This window comes from Peromyscus californicus, unplaced genomic scaffold, assembly GCF_007827085.1.
Source record: "Peromyscus californicus insignis strain IS unplaced genomic scaffold, ASM782708v3 Scaffold_10__1_contigs__length_136768540, whole genome shotgun sequence".
Taxonomy (NCBI): domain Eukaryota; kingdom Metazoa; phylum Chordata; class Mammalia; order Rodentia; family Cricetidae; genus Peromyscus; species Peromyscus californicus.
The window spans coordinates 65,007,999-65,032,307 of NW_026294391.1; positions in this window are offsets into that span (position 1 = coordinate 65,007,999).

Here is a 24,309-nt window from a genome sequence, read left to right on the forward strand (position 1 = left end):
AAAAGGTTTACATAAAAGTCTTACTGTGTGGGAGGGATTAAAGGTTGCAGAGATTTATGGAATATTAGACTTTGGCAGGCTAGCTATCTTTGATAGGAAAAAAAAAACATCTCACAGGAAAACACTACCCTTCTACTTCTGCATTTCGAAACTTCATAGAGAAATCTCTAGGTTTCCCTTATGTTCAGTTTCCCTTTACCTTGCTGAGACCTTAAAGAATTTCCATGGGAATTCTGGAATTCCTAACTGGAATTTCCATGGGAACCCCATGTTAGGAGAATGAAAACACCTTATCCAGGGCAAGGATTTATCTCCCTGAAAGAGCTTTTAAATAATCTATATTTAGGTTGGGTCTTCCCACCTCAAATTAACCAATCAAGAAAATCCATCACAGGTAACCAAGACCCCAAAAGACAAATATTGTGTGCTTTCTCGTGTGTGTAGACATTGGTTTTGAAGCCTTCTGTAGACATGCTACAATATCTATAACCACAGAGGTTAGGTACAGAATAAGGGACTAGGGGCAAGGAAGGATCTCTTAAGGAAGGGGAAACAGAATGTGTAGTTTTTAAGAAATGATTTTGGGGTGTTACAGCAAGAGAGTTAAATGAGGAGGTGGATGAAAGAGAGGGGTAAGGGAGGGAGTACAGGGAGAGACAACTAACATCAAGGGCCATTTGAAGGGTCAAATGTAAACCTACTACTGAAGCTTCCTATAATATATACTTATATGAAATAAATCTAAATGGGGTCATCAAATACCAGAGGAGACAATGCCCCAAGGAAACATCTTTCTCCACCAAGTGAAACCTCTAGTGATAGAAGTGGGTTACATATAGTTGAGTCATTGACCAAAGGGTACCCATGGCAACCCCTAAACACCACAGGCTATCACCTGTGATTACTCTCCACAACTGATGATAAGGTCCTATTGCTTAAGACAACACATATCTCACTGAACATGGAGAAGTTGAGCTAGTATCCAAGTAGAGCCTTCACCCCTACTGACTAGTGTTCATTGTAATTAAGGATACTCTTCATGCTACCAAGGCAGAAAACCATAAACCCTGTGATCTGCAAAGATGACCTGTCTGTCAGATATGCTGGTGCAGTAGTAGTACAAACTTGAGAGTAACAAATCACTCTTTGATTGGATTTGAGCGCCATTCCACAAGGTGGAACCCATGTCTGACCCTGCCAAGAACCTAAGACTGGATAGGCCATGAGCCTAGAGGAATGCTATTGTTCTGATAAAGGAACATAGCAATAAAATGACTCCTAATGACATGGTGCTATACTCGTAGATCAGCCATAATAAGAGAAGCTTCTTTTTCCTATAGATGGCAACTAACACATAGAACCACAGCTAGAAAATATGAAAAGAGTGAGATATTTTGGAACACTCATTACTAAATGGGATGTCTTCACCAAACCTCTCATCAGGCCTCAGAGAGCTATGAAGAAGAGAAAGATGGAAGATTGTAAGAGCTAGAGGTAATGGATGACTCCAAAGAAACAATATCTTCCAGATACTACAGGAATGACACACATGTGAACTCATAGACTGGCAGCATGCACAGAACCTGTGCAGGTTCTGTTAGTGGTATCCCAACAGAGATGACCACTCAGATACAGTATACAGCCAATTGAAAGGCTTCGTTCCAGCTGGCTAGGAACATACCCAGATATTCGGGGACCTAGGTGTGACCCTTAGTATACAGAGCAAAGGGATTTTGGAGGAAAATACCACATCCTGCCATCTCACTCAGCAGCTCGAGGGGGGGGGGGGGCTTGGCAGAAGCAAGCAGTTTAACAGAAGCTAAGATAAGCAGTTACCTGTAGGAGGTTCTGTGCAAATATGCAAAGGTAAGTTAGCTAGGATATTCTGACCTTGGGTTCCTAGAATAGAGTTGAGTAATTTTCTATGGGATTCTCCATCAAGGAGATCAAATTCTACTTAAACCTGAAATGGCCTCAGTAAGAATGCAAGATGGAGGAACTTTGATATTTTCTTGCCCTGGCATAGTTCAAGCCAGATGGGGTCCCAGAGCTGAGAGGGATGCTTGGGACCCTAACCAAGAAGCTATATCTCCAATTGACATCTGCTTCCAAATGAAAAATTAGCTCTCTCCATTGAAGTCTTACTAGGGATACTACTCATGCATAAGGGTAGATATCATGCCCATCAGTAGATGGCCAACACAAACAGACTCCATGATATTTTTGTAGACTTATTTTTGTCTCATATTGCTTTGTTTGAGCATTTTTTTAAATCTCACTGGTTCTTTGCTTGAATATTATGGTTTACAATTTTGTGTTTTTATGATGTTTCTTTGTGTGTTTCTTGTGGTTTTCTTTTATTAGTATTGTTATGGTTTGTTTGTTTTCTTTGTTTACCAATTTATTTTGTAAAGAGAGAGGAAAAGGGGGGTGGAAGTGGATGGGTGATCAGGTGGGAAGGATTTGGGGCAAGGGAAACTGTGATTATAATATACCCTGTGAAAACATTTTTTTAACAAGAAAGAAAATTCCTGACAGGTATATCTTGCTGCTTGTATTTTAGTTTATATTAGATGGAGTCAAGTTGACAACCAAAATTTGCTGTCACAATAATCAAAAGGGGAGGGCATGGTTTATTTGGATTATAGATCACAGTTAATGATTGAGAAAAGTTAAAAACAGGAAGTCAAGATAGAGACCTGGAGGTAGGATTTGAAGCAGAGGCCATGAAGGAAAGATACTTGCTATCTTTCTCCCCAGGGCTTAGTCAGCCTGATTTCTTATACCACCCAGGACCATCTTCCTAGGTTTGGCACAACCCACAGTCGGCTAGGCCCTCCCACATAAATATGGGCAATCAATACAAGCAAACAATATAGACAATCTGGTGGAGGCATTTTCTTAATTGAGGTTTCTCTACCCAGGTAATTCTTGCTTATGTCATGTTAACATATCTTAGTACATATTGTGTATAATATATTTTTAAAAGAATTTAGGGGCTGGAGAGTTAGGTCAGTGGTTAAGAGCACTGATTGCTCTACCAGAGGATCTGGGTTTGATTCCCAGCATGCCACATGGCAACTCACAACTGTCTGTAACTCCAGTCTCAAGGGGTCCAAGCACTTACACAAGCACTGCATGAACATGTTTGCACAGACATACATGTAGGCAAAGCACTTATACATATTAAGTAATAAAATGGATAAGTCTTTAAAAATAATTTAAAGATTTTTTAAAAATTATGTTATATTTGTGTCTGTGTATATGAGTGCAGTGCTCATGGAGGCCAGAAGATGGCATCAGATCCTCTTGGATTCTCTATAGCTGGAGTTAGGTAAATTGTGAATATCCTGATGTGGGTGCTGGGAAACAAATCTGGGCCCTCTGCAAGAGTAGTAAGTGGTTTTGTTACTGAGCCAACGACCTAAACCCACTTGAAGATAAATAAAGGCTTTTGCTTGAATTCCAAATGGCCAGGGTTTAATCTGATCTGTTACATTTTAGGTGTGCTGAACAACTGTCATGTCATCACATTATACACTTTTCTAAGCATCTTTGGAATTCTTTCTGCATATATTCTCAATAAAGTTTTTTCTTCAGGAATTCTTTGATATCATCTTTATTCATCTTCTGAAATTTGGAGGATTTTTTTTTAATCTTCTATCTTAGGAAGTACTAATTTTATGAAAACTTGCAAACCTGAAAAATGTTTACATGCTACAGTTTCATGGTTTGGACATAATGATTTATTTCAGAAATACTTTTATCCAAGTTTGGATGATCGTTCTTTATTCTAAATTTAACTTCTAGAATAACCTTGAGAAATCTACCATTCTTACTTGTGCTTTGTAAAATACTTGTTTTATTTTCTCAGTTATGTCTATGTAAAAATATAAAGAATGGTCAATATTTATATAATTTTTTTCTTTCGATGTTTTTGGTGTGTGTATATAAGGGTGCAGTGGTACACATGAGTGGAGGTCAGAATATGACTGGCAAACATATATATGTGTGTGTGTGTATATAAACATATATATATATGTATGTATAATAGTCTGGGGTTTTTTGCTGCCCACTTTTTTCTTCTTTATTCTACTGTCGTCTAGATTTAACAATACTTTGAATTTACCTTATTGATTTTTAGAATACTCTCATGACTTGATTTTATTTCCTTTCTTATATTAATCTAAGTTTTAAACTTTTTTATTATTAAGAGGTCCTTTCCCCCTTCTTTTCGTCTTCATTTTCTCTACTCATCTTCTTTCTCCTTTCTTTTATTTTTATTTAGCCTTGTTTCTCCTCTATTTCTCCCTCTTTTTCTGCCTCCTTCATTAAGCTCATAAATTTACCATTGCCTTACTTACCTTAAATTATTTCTAATATCTTAGCATATTCCACAGTAGTATTTTTTTGATTTTCAGCTTTGTGGTCATTGCTATGTCTTATTTGATGGTGTTGCTTCACTGTAGTTGGTTTTCTTCTCAGTGGTAATGAGAGTAAGCCATTAAGAACAGGCTTTTCAAGGAGTAGACCCCTCCTCAAAATACAAAGCAGATGCCCAAATCAATAGATGTGAAATTCACAACACAAGTACAGGAAAAATAAAATGCAAGGTATCATGCCTCCTCTTCAGCTCCTTAGACTAATGATATTTAAATAGACTAGACACCAGAGGAGGATTTCAAACTATTTCTGATATAATGATCAATAACCAGAGCAAGCATTCTGCATTGGTTTTAATGAGAATGCCCCCTATAGGCTCTGACAATTGAATACTTGATCCAAGTTGGTGACTTTGTTCAGGAGGTTTAGGAGGTGTGATCTTCTAGAGGCAGGATTTGAGAGTTTCAAAGACTTCTTCAATTTCAAATACACTCTCTCTGAGATTGTGGTCTAAGATTTGAGCTCTCAGCTGCTGCTTTAGCTGCATGCTCTGGCATCATAAACTCTAACGCTTTGCAATCATAAGCCCAAACACACTTTTTTCTAATTTGCCTTGGTCATGGTGTTTCCATGACAGCAATAGAAAAGTATCTAATACAAATAAAAATAAGAAGATTAATTCTAATTTAATCCAGGAGAACCAATACAGAAAAGTGCTAGCAAACTGAATGAGAACAACAATATGGTGCACACATCAGCAATTTGGATGACAAAGTCTCCCTCTATGTTACAATACAGTGTTTATGTCTTCAGAGTTCTTTAACCATCTACCTTGTGAGAATTCAACAAGATCTCTACTTCACCACATGCTGTAATTATGATCCTGGCACCTATACTCTCAGGAACAGTGAATAAACTGTTCTTTGCTCTTTATTACTAATTAAATATTAAGTGTAGTATTACTGCAGGAAAACAACAACAATCCAAATCCACGAGATCAGGAGGAAGAGAAAGTTGTCTATTCTTATTGAGGTCATATAGATTTGAGGGGTAGAAGAAAGTCTTATTGTTTTATAGATTATACACTATTGTACATAAAAATTTAAAGACATCATCAAACCTATTTTAACTTTAATATCATCTCACATATATTAGATTGAAATTAGATCAGGTATCTGTTCTGGCCAGTATGCTACAAGGCTGGAAATATAGAACAACAACAACAACAACAACAAAAAAAAAAAACATTGGAAATCAGGCAACAGTACAAAAATAAAAGACTTTATATTCTTTTCATTTGTTTATGTTTGAGAATGAATACTTTTATGTAATAGTGCAAGAGAGTTACTAAGAAAACAAGTGAATATATGGAATTTAGTGGTAAGAATAACATTTAAAAGTGGAAAATACTTTAGTATTGAAAGTGTGCTGTTGGCCGAGTGAAAAAGAGGAAAGTAAAAGAGGGAGGTTTAGAGCAATCAACTCCTAATTCAAAGAAACAAGAAGCCCTAAATTAGCAACATATTGCTGCCTATAAAGAAACTGTTGAAACAAACAGAAACCCACCCTATAATTAGCTTAATGAAGAAAATGTTAAAGATCACAGTTAAGCTAAATGAAAATAGGAAGAAAAAGTACAACAATCAATGAAGCATATGTAGAATATATCCTCAGATGATCTAACAAAAAATGACAGTAAGGAGTCAAATAAAGTTAATTAGAGATGATGATGAGAGAAATTGCTAAATAGCAAAGATACACGAAAGTTCACTCAGGCATGATAGGTCAAGCTTGCAATCATTGCACTTCAAAAGTTGAGGCGGGAGGATAAGTCAAAAGCTTTCCCAGGTTACTTAGCAAGACATTTTCTTAAAGGAATGGGACACAATATTTCATCAGAATATTATAAACATTTACAGGACAATACATTTTATAATCCTGAATAAATAGACAAATTCCTAAACAAATATGTTCTACAAAGAAATAGAATACCAGCATTTCAGCCAGGGAAACAGGTAGCATAACTGCAGATCTTCAGCTCTTCCTTCTCTCCTCTAAATCCAACCCCTAGGAATCATCCCCAGCTCTGTAACAATAGCAATCAACTCCTTGAATAACAGACCACTTGGAGCAGCCTACCCTACCTCTCTAACCCCACTTCCAGTGAATCAAGTAGATCTCTCCTCCAATATTCCTTCCCCCAATTCATCACATTGTCTGAACCCAAAACATCAGCAGACATTGCCTGGGAACCCACGGCCAGGCTGCCAGGGAAGCAGGAATGCTAACTATAGATCTTCATCTGTCTTTCCTCTTCTCCAAATCCGATCCCTTAGTTTCATCCTGAGCTGTGTAGCAGACCACCTGCTGTTGTCTTGTCTTCCTCCCTTGTCCCCATATCCAGTGGATCATACAGATCTTCCCCTCCAAACTTTCTTAATCCTACTCAATGATTTATTCCAGGATCCAATCCAGCAGGTGTTCCCTGGGAACCTGAAGGCCATTCCAGCCATGGAAGAAGGTAGGCTAACTTCAGATCTTCACCCCTCTCTCCTTTTCTCCAAATCCAATCCTCCAGTCTCATCGCAGCTCTGTAGTAGATCAGCTGCTGTGAACTCCCCTCTCTCATTCTTCCCATCTCCAGTGAATCATACACATCATCCTTCAATCTCTGTTTTTCCTACTCATTGCTTTATTCTAGCCTCCAACTCCATTAGACATTCCCTGGGAATGTGCAGGTCACTCCAGCAAGGGAAGCAGATAGCCTTTACTATGAAACTTGCCCTTTCCCTCCTCTCCTCTGAAACCAATATCCCTGTATCAGGTCACCTGCTGCAGCCTCCTCTTCATCTCTGCCCCCGTCTCCATCACACAGACCTTCTTCTCCAACATTCCCCACCACTCATCCTGGGATCCCATTCCCCAACTCCAGCAGGAACTCCCAAACCTGGCAATGAAGCAGGTAGGAGAGCTTCAGATATCGAGTTGCCCTCCTCTCCTGAGTACCCAAACCCCTAGTCTCATCCTCAGCTCTGTAGCAGACTAGCTGTTGTGGCCTCTCCTAACTCTGCCTCTGCTCCCAGAAGACTAAGAATAGCCCAGTGGAAAACCCTGCTTTTATCCCTCCTGTGAACCCCCTCAGACCATCCCTCTTAGACCATCCCCTTTTCTAAGTGTCAGCCCCTAGTACATAGAAACACATTTTACACTGAACCCCCAGTAACCACACCTAACAGTATCACAGAAGAATCCCCACCAGGTATCACACAGCCACCACACCCTCCCAAGAAATAGAGAAAGCAGCAAAAACCAAGGAACACAACACCCATCCAACAAAGACAAGATTAGACATCATCACCTAGTGTTCCAATCTTCCCAACCCCAGATGTCTAGATGTGAGCCTAAAAAGTCCATCAGTAGCAGTCAGGACAATATGTCTCTAATAGATCCTAGCCACTCTACAACAGTAGGCCCTGAATATTCCAACATAGATAAAGCACAAGAAAAAGACCTTAAAACAATCTTTATGAATATTATGTGGCTCCTTAAAGAAGAAATGAATACATCATTTAAAGGATTCTATGCAAAAATAACGAAACAATGGAAGGAACTGAGTAAAACAGTTCAAGACCTGAAGATGAAAATAGAATCAGTAAAGAAAACCCCAAATGAGGAAAATCTGCAAATTAACATTGAAAGAAAATTTTCAATAAAATATTTGCAAACCTGGTCCAAGAACATATCAAAAAGATCATCCATCATAATCAAGTAGGTTTCATTCAAGAGATGCAGGGATGGTTCAACAAATGTAAATTAGTAAATATAATCTGCCATATAAACAAATTGAAAATAAAAACCACATGATCATCTCATTATATGCAGAAAAGGCCTTTGATAAAATCCAACACTCCTTCACGATAAAAGTCCTGGAGAGATTAGGGATATAAGGGACATACCTAAACATAATAAAGGCAGTTTAGAGCTAGCACATAGCCAACATCAATCTAAATGGAGAGAAATTCAAAATGATTCCACTAAAATCAGGAACAAGACAAGGTTAGTTACTCTCTCATACCTATTCAACATAGTATTTAAAGTCTTAGCTAAGGCAATCAGACAACTGAAAGAGATCAAGGGTTACAAATAAGAAAGGAAGAAGTAAAATTATTGGTTTTTGCAAATGATAAGATAGTATACATGAATGACTCTAAAAATTTCACCAATAAACTCCTACAGCTAATAAACACTTTCATCAAAATAGCTGAATGCAAAATTAACTCAAAAAATCTGTAGCCCTCCTATAAAGATATGACAATGGACTGAGAAAAAAAATCAGGGACACAACACCTCTCACAATAGCTTCAAATAACATAAAATATCATGGAGTAACTCTAACCAAGCAAGTAAAAGACTTGTATAATAAAAACTTAAAGAACTTGAAGAAGGAAATTGAAGAAAATATCAGAAGATAGAAAGATCTCCTATTCTCATGGATTGGTAGGATTAATATAGTAAAAGTGCCTACTATGTCACAAGCAATTTATGGATCCAGTGCAATCTCCATTAAAATTTCAACACAATTCTTCACAGATCTTGAAATGACAAATATCAGCTTCATACAGAAACACAGAAAAAAAACAGCATAGCAAAGAATAGTAGAACTTATAGAGGTATCACCTAACATGATTTCAAGTAGTACTGCAGAGCTATAGTAATGAAAACAGCAGACACATTGTTCAATGTAACCAAACTGAAGACCTAGATACAAATTCATAAACCTATGGACATCTGATTTTTGATAAAGAAGCCAAAAATACACACCAGAACAAAACAAAAAGAACAAAAAAATAAAAAAAACAAAGAAATAGAGTCTTCTACAAATGGCACTTGTCAAACTGGATGACTTAATGTAGAAGAATCCAGCACAAAACTGAACTGAAAATGAATCAAAGACCTCAACATAAACCAAGATACACTGAACATAGCAGAAGAGAAAATCGGGAGTAGCCTTGAATGCGTTGGCACAGAAAAAGACTTTCTGAACAGAATACTGTTAGCACAGGCACTAAGAGCAACAATTAATAAATGGGACCTCATGAAACTGAAAAGCTTTGGCCCAGCAAAGGACATCATTTGGACACATCAGCAGCCTACAGGATGGAAAAAGACTTTTAAAAATTGTACATTTTATATAGGGTTAATATCCAAAATACTTAAAGAACTCAAAAGGCTAGATGTCAAGAAAACAAATAATCCAATTAAATGGGGTACAGTTATGAACAGAGAAATACCAATAGGGAAAAATGTAAGTGGCTGAGAAACACTCACAGAAATGTGCAACATCCTTAATAATCAGGGAAACACAAATCAAAACTACTTTGAGATTTCATTTTACACCCATCAGAATATCTAAGATCAATAAAACAAGTGACAGCTCTTGCTGGCAAGGATGTGAAGTAAGGGAGTGACTACTCATACATTACTGGTGGGAGTACAAACTTATACAGCTATTATGGAAATCTGTGTCAGTTCCTCAGGAAAGTGGGAATTGATATACATCAAGATCTAGTTCTCTCTTGGGAATATACCCAAAGGGGGCTTCAAGTTACCACAGGGACACTTGCTCAGCCATGTTTACTGCTGCTATTCATAATAGCCAGAAATTAGAAACAACCAATGTCCCTAAATAAATGAATAGATAAAGAACATGTGGTACATTTAAATAATGGAATATTACTTGGCCATTTAAAAACTGAAATCAGGAAATTCACAGGTAAATGGATGGAACTAGAAAAAAATCATTCTGTGTTCAGTGACGCAGACACAGAAAGACAAATATGGTATATATTTGCTTATTTGTGGATATTATCTATTTAGGTCAATGATAACCACACTACAATCTATAGAACCATAGAGTTTATGTGCAGAGTCAGGGAATAGGAGAAAAGAAAGATCTCATTAAGAAAGGGACATAGAATAGATAGTTATGGATGGGGAGGTGGAACCTAAAGTGGGAGGATCTAGCAGGGGAAAGGAGGGAAGAGGAAGATGAGGGAGAGAATATGGGGAAAGACAGCTGAAATGAAGGGCCATTTGAGGGGTGTAGTGTATAAACCTAATACAATCAAATATTCTTAAAATATATACATATATGAATGCAACCTAAATGAAATTACCAAATAATGGGAGAGACAGATCCCCAGATGGATATCTCTTGTCACCAAATGAATCTTCAATAGGTTATATCTAATTGAGTTGTTGTCCAGAGGAGTTCCCCAAAACTACACAGCCTGTTCAAACATCTTTAGTGTTACTTATCACTCCTTCCTGCCTCTTTCTTGACATTATCCTCCCACTTAGTTAACTCCTGTCTACCCGGTTTTCCTCATTTCCTACGTTGCAGCACCTGTGCCCTACTGTCTCTGTCTTTGGAGCTCCTTCTCCTCTCTCCCAACATGATCCCTTTCTCCTTGCCTGGCTTCTGACTTTACTTTAAGTTACATACTAAAATTTAAGGGTTTGGATCAAGGATCCACAAGTAAGAGAACACGCAGTGTTTGCCTTTCTGCATTTTGATTATTATTATTTTCTGGTTCTATTCATTTACCTGCAAATTTCATGTCTTCATTTCCCCCCCATAGGTAAATAGAATTCTACTATGTGTATATACATTTTGTTTTCCATTCATTAGTTGAAGGACATTTAGATTGTCTCCATTTTCTAGCTATTGTGAATAATTTGTCAATGAACATAGCTGAGCAACTTTTTCTATAGTAAGGTACTGAGTCCTTTATGTATATTCCAAGGAATATGATAGAGTAGTATCAGTGATCTACTTTTAGCTTTTTGAACTCTGTACACTGACTCTCAGAGTCTTGCACCAGTTTACAACCCTACCAACAGTGAATGATTGCCCCACATTTCTCAAGTCTTCATCAACATTTGCTATGGGCTGTTTTCTTGAACCTAACCATTCTAACTAGGTTGAAATGAATCTGAAAGTATTTTTAATTTGCATTCCTCTAATTGCTAAGCATGCTGAACACTCTTCAAGATACTCTTTAGCCATTTCTATCTCTTCTTTGGAGAGTGCTACTCAGATCCATAGCCCATTTTTTTAATTGGTTGGTTTGTTTGCTTGACTCTTCGTTATTTGTGTTCTGTGCTTATTCTGGGTATTAATTCTTTATTAAATGTCCAACTAGAAGAGCTATTTCTTTCAATCTGTGGGCTTCCTCCTTGCTCAGTTGATTGCTGTCTTTTCCTGTACAAAGGCATTTTTGTTTAGTGAGGTTCTGGGAAAGCGAGGTCTTATTCAGATCACCCTTTCCTGTACCTGTATCTTGGTACTTATTTCTAACATAGAGATTTTCAATTAGGATTTCTGTCTAAGTAAAGTTTTAGACTATCTCAAAAGATTTCGTACATTTTTAAAATTTACTTTATTTTTCAGTGATTGGTAATTTCACACATTTACATAATGAATATTAGTCATTTTCAAGCCCATGCTCTCTTCCCTTCACCCTGAAAGATGGAAAAGTTGCATGTATCTTTCCTTTCTTCATTTCACCCTGACAAGTTATAAAAGTTTCTTTTTTTTTTAGAAAATTTTACTTTATTATACAATTCATATAATCAAATATAATAGTCTCATCTTAACATTCATATAAGCTAACATATTGTCAAGTCCCATGACTTAAAAATTAACATTATGAGACATAATTCTTTGTACAACAAGATTTTTTCCTGGGAAATTATTTCCTAGAACTTCTTAAAAGATCATAAAGGACAAGGAAACAATGATTTGGATCTTTCCCATATTTTCATTCACAGCTACTTTGTTGGAAATATTCTATGTTAATTTCTAGAAATTTTATTTATTACCATACTTGTTATATTTTAAGCTTTAAGCCATTGGAGTAAGATCCTGGGCCAACTAAACAGGCCTATAGCTAAGTATCTGGAAATAATTCATGCATTTTGAATAGTAATCACTATGTTTTCAATGTATTCCCTTCCAAAGTTGATGTTTTGGAAGTTTAGTCTTCAAATTTCTATACTGATAGTGTTTGGAAATGGATTTTTTAATTTTAATTTTAATTTTTCTTCTCTCATACATTATATCTCAACTGAGGGTTCCCCTCCCTCCCACCTTCCCTTTACCCCAAATCCACTCATCTTCTATTTCTCTTAATAAAAGAGAATGCCTTCCAATGATATCAACCAAATGCAGCATAACAAGTTACAATAAGACTAGGCACAAACATTCATATCAAAACTGGAGGAGGCACCTCAGTAGAAGGTAAAGGGTGACAGGAGCAGGGGAAAGAGTCAGAGACATGCCCTACTCCCACAAAAACACCAAGGTAAACAACCATAACATATATGCAGAGGACCTAGGCTCAGACCCATACAGGCTCTATGATTGTGGCTTTAGTCTTAGTTGATTCTGTGGAATGTATTCTCCTGGTGTCCTTGACCCGTAGCTCCTGCAATCTTTCCTCCTCCTCTTCTGTTGGGGTTTCCTGAGCTCTGCCTAATATTTGGGTGTGAGCCTCTGCATCTGGCCTCATTGCTTGCTAGATGAAGCCTCTCTGATGACAATTGGGCCAGGTGCTGATCTATTATTACAGCAGAATAACTAACATTAGGAACCATTTCATTAATTTTATTTATTTATTTATTTATTTATTTATTTATTTATTTATTTGCCAATTGTGATTGGTTCTCTCCTTGGTCTCTGGGATATCTAGTACCTGATTCCTGGCCACTCAGGCAGTGTCAGGTGTGAGCTGCCTCTCATGGTATGAGCCTCAAGTTGAACTAGTCATGGGTTGGCCACTCCCAAAAGTTCTGCTCCACCATTACCCCAGCATATCTTTAGGTTTAAGGTTTTGTGGCTGGGTTGATATCCCAGTCTCACCACTGGAAGCCTTGCCTGGTTACTGGAGATGGCTGGTTCAGGCTCCAATTTCTCTATTAATTGAGGACTTTGCTTGGGTCACCCTTGTAGATTCCAGGGAGTTTCCACTGCACTAGGGCTTCCACACTACCCCTGATATGCCCCAAGTCCCAGTCATCTCTCTTAGTACTCTCTCCCTTCATTCACCCCTGTCTGATCCTTCTTGTTCCCGTCTCTTCCTGTCCCCAGTTCACCCACAGAATCTACTCTATTTCCCTTTCTCAAGGAGGCCCATGTGTCCCTCTTTGAGCCCTCCTTATTACTTAACTTCTCTGGATCTGTGGATTGTAGCATGATTACCATTTACTTAACAGCTAATGTCCACTTAAAAGTGAATGCACATCATGTTCTGGGTCTAGGTTATTTCACTCAGGATTATATTTTCTAGGTCCGTCAATCTGACTGCTAATTTCATGATGTCATTTTTTTAACAGCAGAATAATGCTCCATTATGTAAATGTACCACACTTTCTTATTTTTATTTTTTAAATCTTTTTAAAATTTATTCATTTATTTTATATCTTGACTGTAATTTCAACTCCCTCCTTTCCTCCCAATCCTTACCCCCACTTTCCCTCTGTTCCCTCAATCTATTCTTCCTTTTTATCTGTTCAGAATGAGGCAGGTTTCCCACAGATATCAAAAAACATGGCATATCAAGTTGCAGTGAGGCTAAGCACCTACCATTGTATTAATACTGGGCAAGGCAAAGATCTCTTCCCATTCTTCTGGCTGCCATTTTGCCTTATTGACCATGTCCTTTGCCTTGAAGAAGCTTTTCAGTTTCAGGAGGTCCCATTTATCAATTGCTGATCTCAGTGTTTATGCTACTGGTGTTATATTCAGGAAGTGGTTTCACGTGCCAATGCATTCAAGACTACTTCCCACTTTCTCTTCTATAAGGTTCAGTGTGACTGGATTTATATTGAGGTCTTTGATCCACTTGGACTTGAATTTTGTGCATGGTGAAAGATATGGATCTGTTTGCATTCTTCTACATGTTGACATCCAGTTATGACAGCACTATTTGTTGAAGATGCTTTCTTTTTTTCCATTGTAAAATTTTTGCTTCTTTGTCAAAAATCGGGTGTTCATAGGTGTATGGATTTATATCAGGGTCTTGAATTCAATTCCATTGATCCATATGTCTGTTTTTATGCCAATAGCAAGCTGTTTTTATTACTATAGCTCTACAGTAGAGCTTGAAGTCAGAGGTGGTGATCCCTCTGGAAGTTCCTATATTGAACATGATTATTTTAGCAATCCTGTTTTTTTTTTTCCATATGAAGTTGAGTATTGTCCTCTGGAGGTCTGTGAAGAATTGTGTTGGGATTTTGACAAGGATTACATTGAATCTGTAGATTGCTTTTGGTAAGATTGCCATTTTTATTACGTTAGTCCTATCTACCCAAGCTTATGGGAGCTATTTCCATTTTCTAATATCTTCTTCAATTTCTTTTGTAATATAGGTCTTTCACTTGTTTGGTTAGAGTTACCTCAAGGTATTTTATTTTATTTGTGGCTACTATAAAGAGTGATGTTTCTCTGATTTCTTTCTCAGCCTATATATACAGTATATTGTGGTGGTTTTGTGTTCCCCAAAATATTGTGCACACTAATATACTTTTCTGGGGTCACAGAACAGAACAGCCACAATATTAAACATAGACAATAGGCAGCGGTAGCACATGCCTTTAATCCTAGCTTTCCAGAGTCAGAGATCTACTTGGATCTCTGTGTTTTCAAGGATACAGCCAAGGATGGTGACTCACGCCTTTAATCCCAGAAAGCGAGTCTTTAATCCCAGGGAGTGATGACAGAAAGCAGAAAGGTATATAGGGCATGAAGTCCAGAAACTAGAAGTTTTTAGCTGGTTAAGCTTTCAGGCTTTGGAGCAGCAGTTCAGCTGAGATTCATTCTGGATGAGGACTCAGAGGTTTCCAGTCTGAGGAAACAAGATCAGCTGAGGAACTGGTAAGGTGAGGTAGCTGTGGCTTGTTCTGCTTCTCTGATCTTCCAGCATTCACCCCAATAACTGGCTTCAGCCTTGGAAAAGATCTTCACCAACCCCACACCTGACAGAAGGATGATCTCCAAAATATGTAAAGAACTCAAGAAACTAGACATCAAAATACCAAATAGTCCAATTAATAATGGGGCACAGATCTAAACAGAGAATTCTCAGCAAAAGAATCTCAAATGGCCAAAAAACATTAAGGAATTGCTCAACATCCTTAGTCATCAGGGAAATGCAATTCAAAGTGTTGCTGAGATGCCATCTTACACCATTCAGAATGGCTAAGATAAAAAAAAATTACAGTTTGTGTTAGAGAGGATGTGGAATAAGGGGAACACTCCTCCACTGCTGGTGTACAGCCACTTTGGAAATCAGTCTGACAGTTTCTCAGAAATTTAGGAATCAATCTACCTCCAGACCCAGTAATACCTCTCTTGGGCATATACCCAAAGGACACTTAATCATGCCATAAGGATACGTGCTCAACTATGTTTATAGTAACATTCTTCCTAATAGCCAGAAACTGTAAACAATTTAGATGCCCCTCAAACAAAGAATTGATAAAGAAAATATGATACATTTACACAAAGGAATATTACTCTGTGATAAAAAACAAACAAACAAACAATGACATCATGAAATTTGCAGGTAAATGGAAGGAACTAGAAAAAAATCATCTTGAGTGAGGTAACCCAGACCCAGAAAGACAAACATGGTATGTACTCATTCATAAGTGGATATTAAATGTAAAGCAAAGGATAGCCACACTTCAATCCACAGCCTCAGAGAAGCTAGGTAACAAGGAGGACCCTGAGAGGAATGTGTGAATTGCTCTGGGAATGGGAAATAGATGAGATATCCTGGGTAAACTGGGAGTGGGGAGTACATGGGAGGGGATGGGGGATGGGAACATAAGGATGGCTGAGTTGGGGGAGGGACTGAGAGGGAGAGCAATGAAAGAGATATTTTTTCGTTTTTTTTTTCTTTTTTTTTTTTGAGACAAGGTTTCTCTGTGTAGCTTTGAGTCTTTCCTGGAACTCACTCTGTAGCCCAAGCTGGCCTTGAACTCACAGAGATCCACATGGCTTTGCCTCCCGAGTGCTGGGATTAAAGGCGTGCACCACCACTGCCCAAGATATAAGATATCCTTATATCTTGATAGAAGGAGCTATTACAGGATTAGGGAGAAACTTGTTGCCAGGGAAACTCCCAGGAAGCAACAAGGATGACCCCAGGTAAGGCTCCTAGCAATAGTGGAGATGGTGCCTGAACTTGCCTTCTCTTGTAATCAGATTGGTGACTACCCTAATTGTCATCATAGAACTTTAATCCAATAACTGATGGAAGCAGATACAGAGATAAACAGCCAAGAATTGAGAGTCTAGTTGAAGAGAGGGGAGGAGGGATTCTATGAGCAAAGGAGGTCAAGATCATGATGGTGAAACCCATAGAGACAGCTGACCCAAGCTGGTGGGAACTCATGCACTCTAGACTGACAGCTAATCATCCTACATGGGACCAACCTTGGCCCTCTGCATGTGGGTGACAGTTATGTAGCTTGGTTTGCTTGTGGGGCTCCTAGCAGTAGAACCAGGATCTGTCCCTGGCACATGAGCTGGCTTTTTGAAACCTATTCCCTATGGTGGGATGTCTTGCTCAGCCTTGATGCAGCAGGGAGGAGCTTGGTCCTGCCTCAACATGATATGCCATGCTTTGTTGACTCCCATGGGAGACTTTACCCTTTCTGAGGAGTGGATGGAGGGCATAGAAAAGAGATGGGGAGAGGGAACAAATGAGAAGAGGAAGGGGAAACTGTGGCTGGTATATAAAATAAATTGAAAAAAATTAATAAAAAAGGGGCCACCCCCATCAGACCCTATATTCTACAAGTCCCATTCCATTCTCCAAACCTACCCATCCCCTGAGACCTCAGCGGCTTGTTGAGACACAGATTCTGCCAGCTCCAATTGGACCAAGAGGCAAGTGACTGCTCTCCCACAAGTTCAGCTCAATCTCTAGGCCCTAGGCCCTGAGGCACAACCTGTGACACCCCCAACCACACCCATTGCAGCCCCAGTTGCAGGCCAGTAGGCAAGACTCCTGTGAGCAGGGCTGCCTAACGCCCCCTTGGACCCTGTAATCTACAAGTCAAACTCCATCACCCAGACACACCCATCCCCCAAGACCCTAGTGTCTCCCTGAGATACAAACAACACCTGTACTAATTGGACCAAAAGTAGCTCCCTGAGACACAGACACCACTTGCACTGATTGGAGGAAAAGATGGGTCGATACCATTGAAAGAATACATTCAATAACATAAAGAGCAATATTGCACCACCAGAACCTAGCAGTTCTACAGCAGCAAGAGCTCACATCCCAATGCAGACGATGAAGAAGAAAATGACCTTAAAAATAACTTTATGAACTGGGTGATGGTGGTACACACCTTTAATCCCAGCACTCAGGAGGCAGAGCCAGGCAGATCTCTGGATCTCTGTGAGTTCGAAGCCAGCCTGGTTTACAGAGCAAGACACAGGACAGGCACCAAACCTACACAGAGAAACCCTCTCTCAAAAAAGATCTTTATGAAGATGATAGTCTTTAAAGAGGAAATGAAAATTTCCCTTAATGAAATCGAGGAAAAGACAAACAAAAAATTGGAAGAAATCAATAAATCCCTGAAAGAAAGCCAAGAAAACCAAGAAAAACCAACCAACCAGGTGAAAGGAAGAGTTCAAGACTTGAAAATTGAAATTGAGGGAATAAAGAAGACACAAATTAAGGGAATGCTTGAAATGGAAAATCTGGGTAAACAATCAGGAACGAAAGATGTGAGCATAATCAACAGAATGCCACAGTTAGAATAGAGAATCTCTGGCATTGAAGATACCATAGACGAAATAGATTCATCAGTCAAAGAAAACATTAAAGTCAACAAAATATTGGTTGTAGAATTAAGGCAACTCCACTCCATGTAGTTAAAAGGGAGGTTTATTTTGTGCGGTAACTTACAAGTGAAAGGATAGGTTACAGGGTCTGGAAATGGTGTAGCACAGTCCAGCGGTATTCTCTGAAGAACTCTGCTCAATCTACCTCCAGCATCCAGGATCCAAGAACCAAAAGGGCCAGCACATCTGGATCTTGGGTCTTAAGGACTCTTGTCTCTGCCCGCCTTGTAGGTGGAACAGATACCGAAGCCTCAGTGGGGGTAGTACTTCCAGGTCAAAGCTGAAACAGCTACCCACTACAACAAAGTCATAACACAAAATGTCCAGGAAATCTGGGACACTATGAAAAGACCAAACCTAAGAATAATAGGGATAGAAGAAGGAAAAGAATACCAGCTCGAAGGCACAGAAAATAATTTCAACAAAATAATAGAAGAAAAAATTTCCAAACCTAAAGAAGGAAATGCCTACAAAGATACAAGAAACTTACAGAACACCAAATAGTCTGGACCAAAAATAGAAGTCTCCTTGCCACATAATAATCAAACCACTAATCATACAGAATAAAGAAAAAAATATTAAGAGCTGCAAAGGAAAAAGGCCAAGTAACTTATAAAGACAGACTGATCAGAATAACACCTGACTTCTCAATGGAAACTCTGAAAGCCAGAAGGTCCTGGACAGATGTTATGCAGAAACTAAGGGACAATACATGCCAGCCCAGACTACTATACTCAGTAAAACTTTCAATCACCATAGATTGGAATAAACAAGATCTTCTATTACAAAACCAGATTTAAAAAATACCTATCCACTAATCCAGCCCTATAAGAATCACTAGAAGCAAAACTGCAACCTAAGGAAGTTAGATACACACACAAAAACACAGGCAATAGCTAATCCCACACCAGCAAATCCCAAAGAAGAAAACACACACATACTACCACCAAAAAAATAGTAGGAATTAACAATCACTGGTCATAAATATTCCTGAATACAATGGACTCAACGATCTTCTAAGCTATCTTATTAAATAAAAAACATAGAGCCAAATATAGGGGTGAAAGCCTTAGAGAGATCAGGGAAATAGGGAAAGCCTCAGCTAACCTTAATTCACCAACTCTGCAGCTTCCAAATGCGAGTTACTTCTATCTTACCCATGCCTTTATTGCCTTGCTGTTCTTCCCTCTCATTGGCTATCTTGGCCCAGCTACCTCACTTTCCTGTCACTGTCTGTCTGTACAGACCTCCAGGACTCTATGGTTGGCACTAGGATTAAAGGCATGTGTCACCAAGCTTGGCTCTGTTCCCTAGTGTGGCCTTGAACACACAGAGACCCTGCCTGATAAGTGACAGGATTAAGGGTGTGTGCTACCACTGCTTGACTTTTGCGTTTACTTAAAATGGCTTGCTATTTCCTCTGATCTCCAGGCAAACTTTATTAAAGCACAAATAAAATATCACCACATTTCATTACAAATAAAATATCACCACATTTCCCTTTCTTGTCTAATAAAAATTTTTAAAAAATTTAAAAAAGTTATAACTAATATAAGAAAAACTATATACAACAAGTACAATAACTGTATATAATATATACAAGCAATAAATACATCAACAATGTCTAGTCCATTTGCATTTGAAAAATTCAGAGAAAATATTCCATTATCTATTCTATTTTGTTGAGTCCAAAATGTACCTAATTCACTTTATATCCTAACTTGTATTACCAACAGAAAACTATCTTATGATGTCTTTCAAACTTATACACTTAACACCTGTTAGTGAGTTTCTTTTCTGAATTTCTTAGCAAGGAAAACAGTAACTATAACTATCTAATCTTCAACTCCCTCAGAGACCCAAGAAGAAAATAATATTAACTAGTAAAACAGGAAGTGCAAAAAAGTGACTTCCAAAAAATGTGAGTTGACAGAAACAGCCAGCTGCCTGGACAGTCACCCGAGGTTTCTCTGCATGTTGGGGCACCATCTTCATCCTGCAGGCTTAGCTTATCTGACAGACTCATTTGTGAAGTAGGATGTACACAAGGCCTACAGTTCGATTTCACATTTGGTGAGAGTAGTCCATGTACAAGATAAACCTGATTTCCACCAGTGTCCTGTCATGATTCAGGATTTTAAATTCTGGAAATTACTGGTGTTTTTGGAATTTGGCTGCTCATTCTTCTCAGCTTGAGGGTGGCTTCATCTCCTTTATTAAATACCAGTCTACCATTGAGAGGTTAGACTCTGTCAGTCTAGTTACTCCTTCAAAAATAACTGTTTCAGCTACTGTTCCATTGCACACCAGAAGCCATTGGTCCACTGCCTGTTCAGCTGCCTTTGAAGAAAGGGGCACTGTACCTTTTCCAGACTGCAAAGCCACTTCAGAGATGGTGCCATATTGTCCTGGCCTCAGAGGACGCCTGTTGCCAAGCTGCAACCACACTTGTCTTTGCAAGGATTGGTAGTCCTTTGTTTTGTGTCCTGTTTGTCCATTTTGGATAGCATACTGTCGGCAGTCGATGTGAGAACACTTTGTTGCCCAGTGGCTAACTTTTACTACAATGAAAGTTAACTCCATATGCATTTTCTTCAATGCCCATATCTTCTCTGAAGTAGATTGGTGCTGCCAGGAGCAGGCATGTCTCATAGTCATAAAAAAAGAAAACAAAACTAAGTTATTAAAACATTTTAAATGCCATATTCTGTAGAGCTCTGAAGGGTTTGAAGATGACCTGTCTATCTAAAATATATCTCTGCTTGACCTTGAAAGCATACCTAATATGACTACAAGTTTGCTTATAATGTCTAACTACTAGCTTTCATTTCTTTATATCCTAATAGTTGGTAATAACATTCAAGGATTAGCAAATTACATTACATTGTTAAATGAACTGTATAGGTACAATCCTGAACAAGATTAGAAATATACATACAGCATTTTCTAACAATATCAATCTCAATATATATATATAATTTGTATACAATATATAAAAATCCAATACAATGTGAAATATTTAAAACTAGTAGTTGTCTTTTAAAAGTAGATTCAATAATCCTCTCTTTTTTTCTTTTCAGAGTAGATTCAATTATCTACCCTTTATTCTATTATTTCTATATATCTTTTTTTTCAGAGTAGATTCAATAATCTTCCTCTTTTTCTTCTCTTCTTCTTTTTTTTTTACTTTGCCTTACAGAAGATATTCAGTTTCATGAGCTCCCATTTTTTAATTGTTGATCTTGGTGTCTGTGCTACTGGTGTTATATTTGGGAAGTTGTCTCCCATGCCAATGTGCTCAAGGCTGTTTCTCAATTTCTCATTTATCAAATTTAGTGTAACTGGATTTAATTTAAGGTCTTTTATCCACTTGGACTTGGGTTTTGTGCAAGGTGATAGATATGGATTTATTAGCAGTCTTCTACATGCTGAAATCCAGTTATGCCAGCACCATTTGTTAAAGATGATTTCTTTTTCCCATTGTATAGTTTGGGTTCTTTTGTCAAAACTCAGGTGTCCTTAGATTTGTAGATTTATGTCTGTGTCTTTGACTCAATTCCGCTGATCCACCTGTCTGTTTTTAAGCCAATACTATGATGTCTTTTAATTACTTTAGCTCTGTAGTGGAGCTTAAAATCAGGGACGGTGATAACTCCAGAAGTTCTTATAGTGTACAGGATTGTTTTAGCTCTACTTGTTTTTGTTCATTCGTTTGTTTGTTTGTTTGCTTTTCTATATGAAGTTGAATATTTTTTTCAAAGGCTGTAAAGAATTGTGTAGGGATTTTAATGGGGATTTTGTTAAATCTGTAGATTGCTTTTGGTAAGATGGCCATTTTTACTTTTAATCCTACAGATCCATGAGCATGGGAGATCTTTCCATCTTCTGATATCTTCTCTAATTTATTTCTTCAAAGACTAAAAGTTCTCATCATACAGGTATTTCACTTGCTGGGTTAAAGTTACCACAAGATATTTTATATTATTTGTGGCTATTGTGAAAGGTGTTGTTTCCCTGATTTTTTTTCTCAGCTCATTTATCATTTGTATATAAGAGAGAACTCATTTTTTGAGTTAATTTTATATCCAACCACTTCACTGAAGATGTTATCAGCTGTAGAAGTTTGCTGGTACAATTTTGGGGATCACTTATGTATGCTATCATAATATCTAATAGCACTACTTTGCCTTCTTCCTTTCCAATTTGTATCTTCTTGATCTCCTTTCGTTGTATTCTTGCTCTAGCTAGACATTCAAGTACTATACTAAATAGATATGGAAAGAGGAACAGCCTTATCTTGTCCCTGATTTTAGTGGAATTGCTTTAAGTTCATCTGAATTGAATTCAATGTTGTCTATTGGCTTATTGTGTATTGCCTTTGCTATGTTTTGGTATATCCTTTGTTTCCAATATTTTAATCAGGAAGGGGTGGTAAATTTTGTCAAAGGCTTTCTCAGCATCTAATGAGATGATAATGTGTTTTTTCTTGTACTTTGTTTACATGGTGGATAACATTGACAGATTTTCCTAGGTTGAACTATCCCTGCAACTCAAAATAGCCTATTTGACTATGGTGGATGATCTCTTTTATGTGTTCTTGGACTCTGTGAGTATTTTACTGAATATTTGTGCATCAATGTTCATCATGGAAATTGGTCTGTAATTCTCCTTTATTGTTGAGTCTTTGTGTGGTTTGGGTATCAGCATGAATGTGGCCTCATAGAAAGTATTTGGCAATGTTTCTTCTGCTTGTATTATATAGAATAACTTGAATAGTATTGGCATTAGTTCTTTGAAAGTCTGGTAGAATTCTGCCCTAAAACAATCTGATCCTGGGTCTTTTTTTTTTTTTTTGGATGGGGGGACTTTTAACAACTGCTTCTATTTCCTTAGGGGTTATAGATCTATTTAAATTGTTTATCTGATCTTGATTTAATTAAGTATGTGGTAACTATCAAGACATTTGTCCGTTTCTTTTAGATTTTCCAACTTTAGAAGTATGAACTAATGATTCCACAGATTTTCTCAAAGTCTGCTGTTATGTCTCCCATTTTGTTTCTTATGTTGTTAATTTGGATATTCTCTCTGCCTTTTAGTTAGTTTGTTAAGGGTTTGTTTATTCTTTTTTATTTTCTCAAAGAACTAACTCTGTGTTTCACTGATTATATTATTTTCTTTGTTTATATTTTGCTGATTTCAGTCATCAGTTTATTTCCTTCCATCTACTCCTAATGGTGTGTTTGCTTCTCTTTATCTAGAGCTTTCAGGTGTGTTCTTAGGTCACCAGTATGAGATTTCTCCAAATTCTTTATGTAGGCACTTTGTACTATGAATTTTCCTGTTAACACTGAATTCAATGTGTCCCATATGTTTGGGTATGTTGTGCATTCATTTTCATTGAATTATAGGAACTCTTTAATTTCTTTCCTGTATTTTCCTTGACCCAGTGGTATTTCAGTTGAGAGTTGTTCACTTTCCATGATTTTGTTGACTTTCTCTGGTTTCTCTTGCTGTTGAACTCCAGCTTTAACACATGGTGATGTGATAAGATACAGGGAATTATTTCAGGTTTTGTTTTTGTTTGTATTTGTTGAGACTTGCTTTGTGACATGACCAAGTCTATGGTCAATTTTGGAGAAGGTTCCATAAGGTGCTCCAAAGAATTTATATTGTTTTGTATCTGGGTGAGTGCAGTGTTGAAGTCTCCCATTAAGTATGGGTTTCAATGTATGGTTTAAGCTTTAGTAATATTTCTTTTACAAATGTGGGTTTCCTTGCATTTGGAGCATATATTCAGAATTAAAAAGCCAACTTAGTGGATTTTTCCTTTGATGAGTATGAAATGTCCTCCATCTCTTTTGATTAATTTTGGATTGAAACTTATTTTGGGTTCCTAGATCTGTCGTGGCCCCAGGTAAATCCATGATCTTCTTCCAAAGTTGTAAGTCAGAATATGGAGTCCAAGGGAGAGGATACTGTCTGGGGTTGTTGAGTGG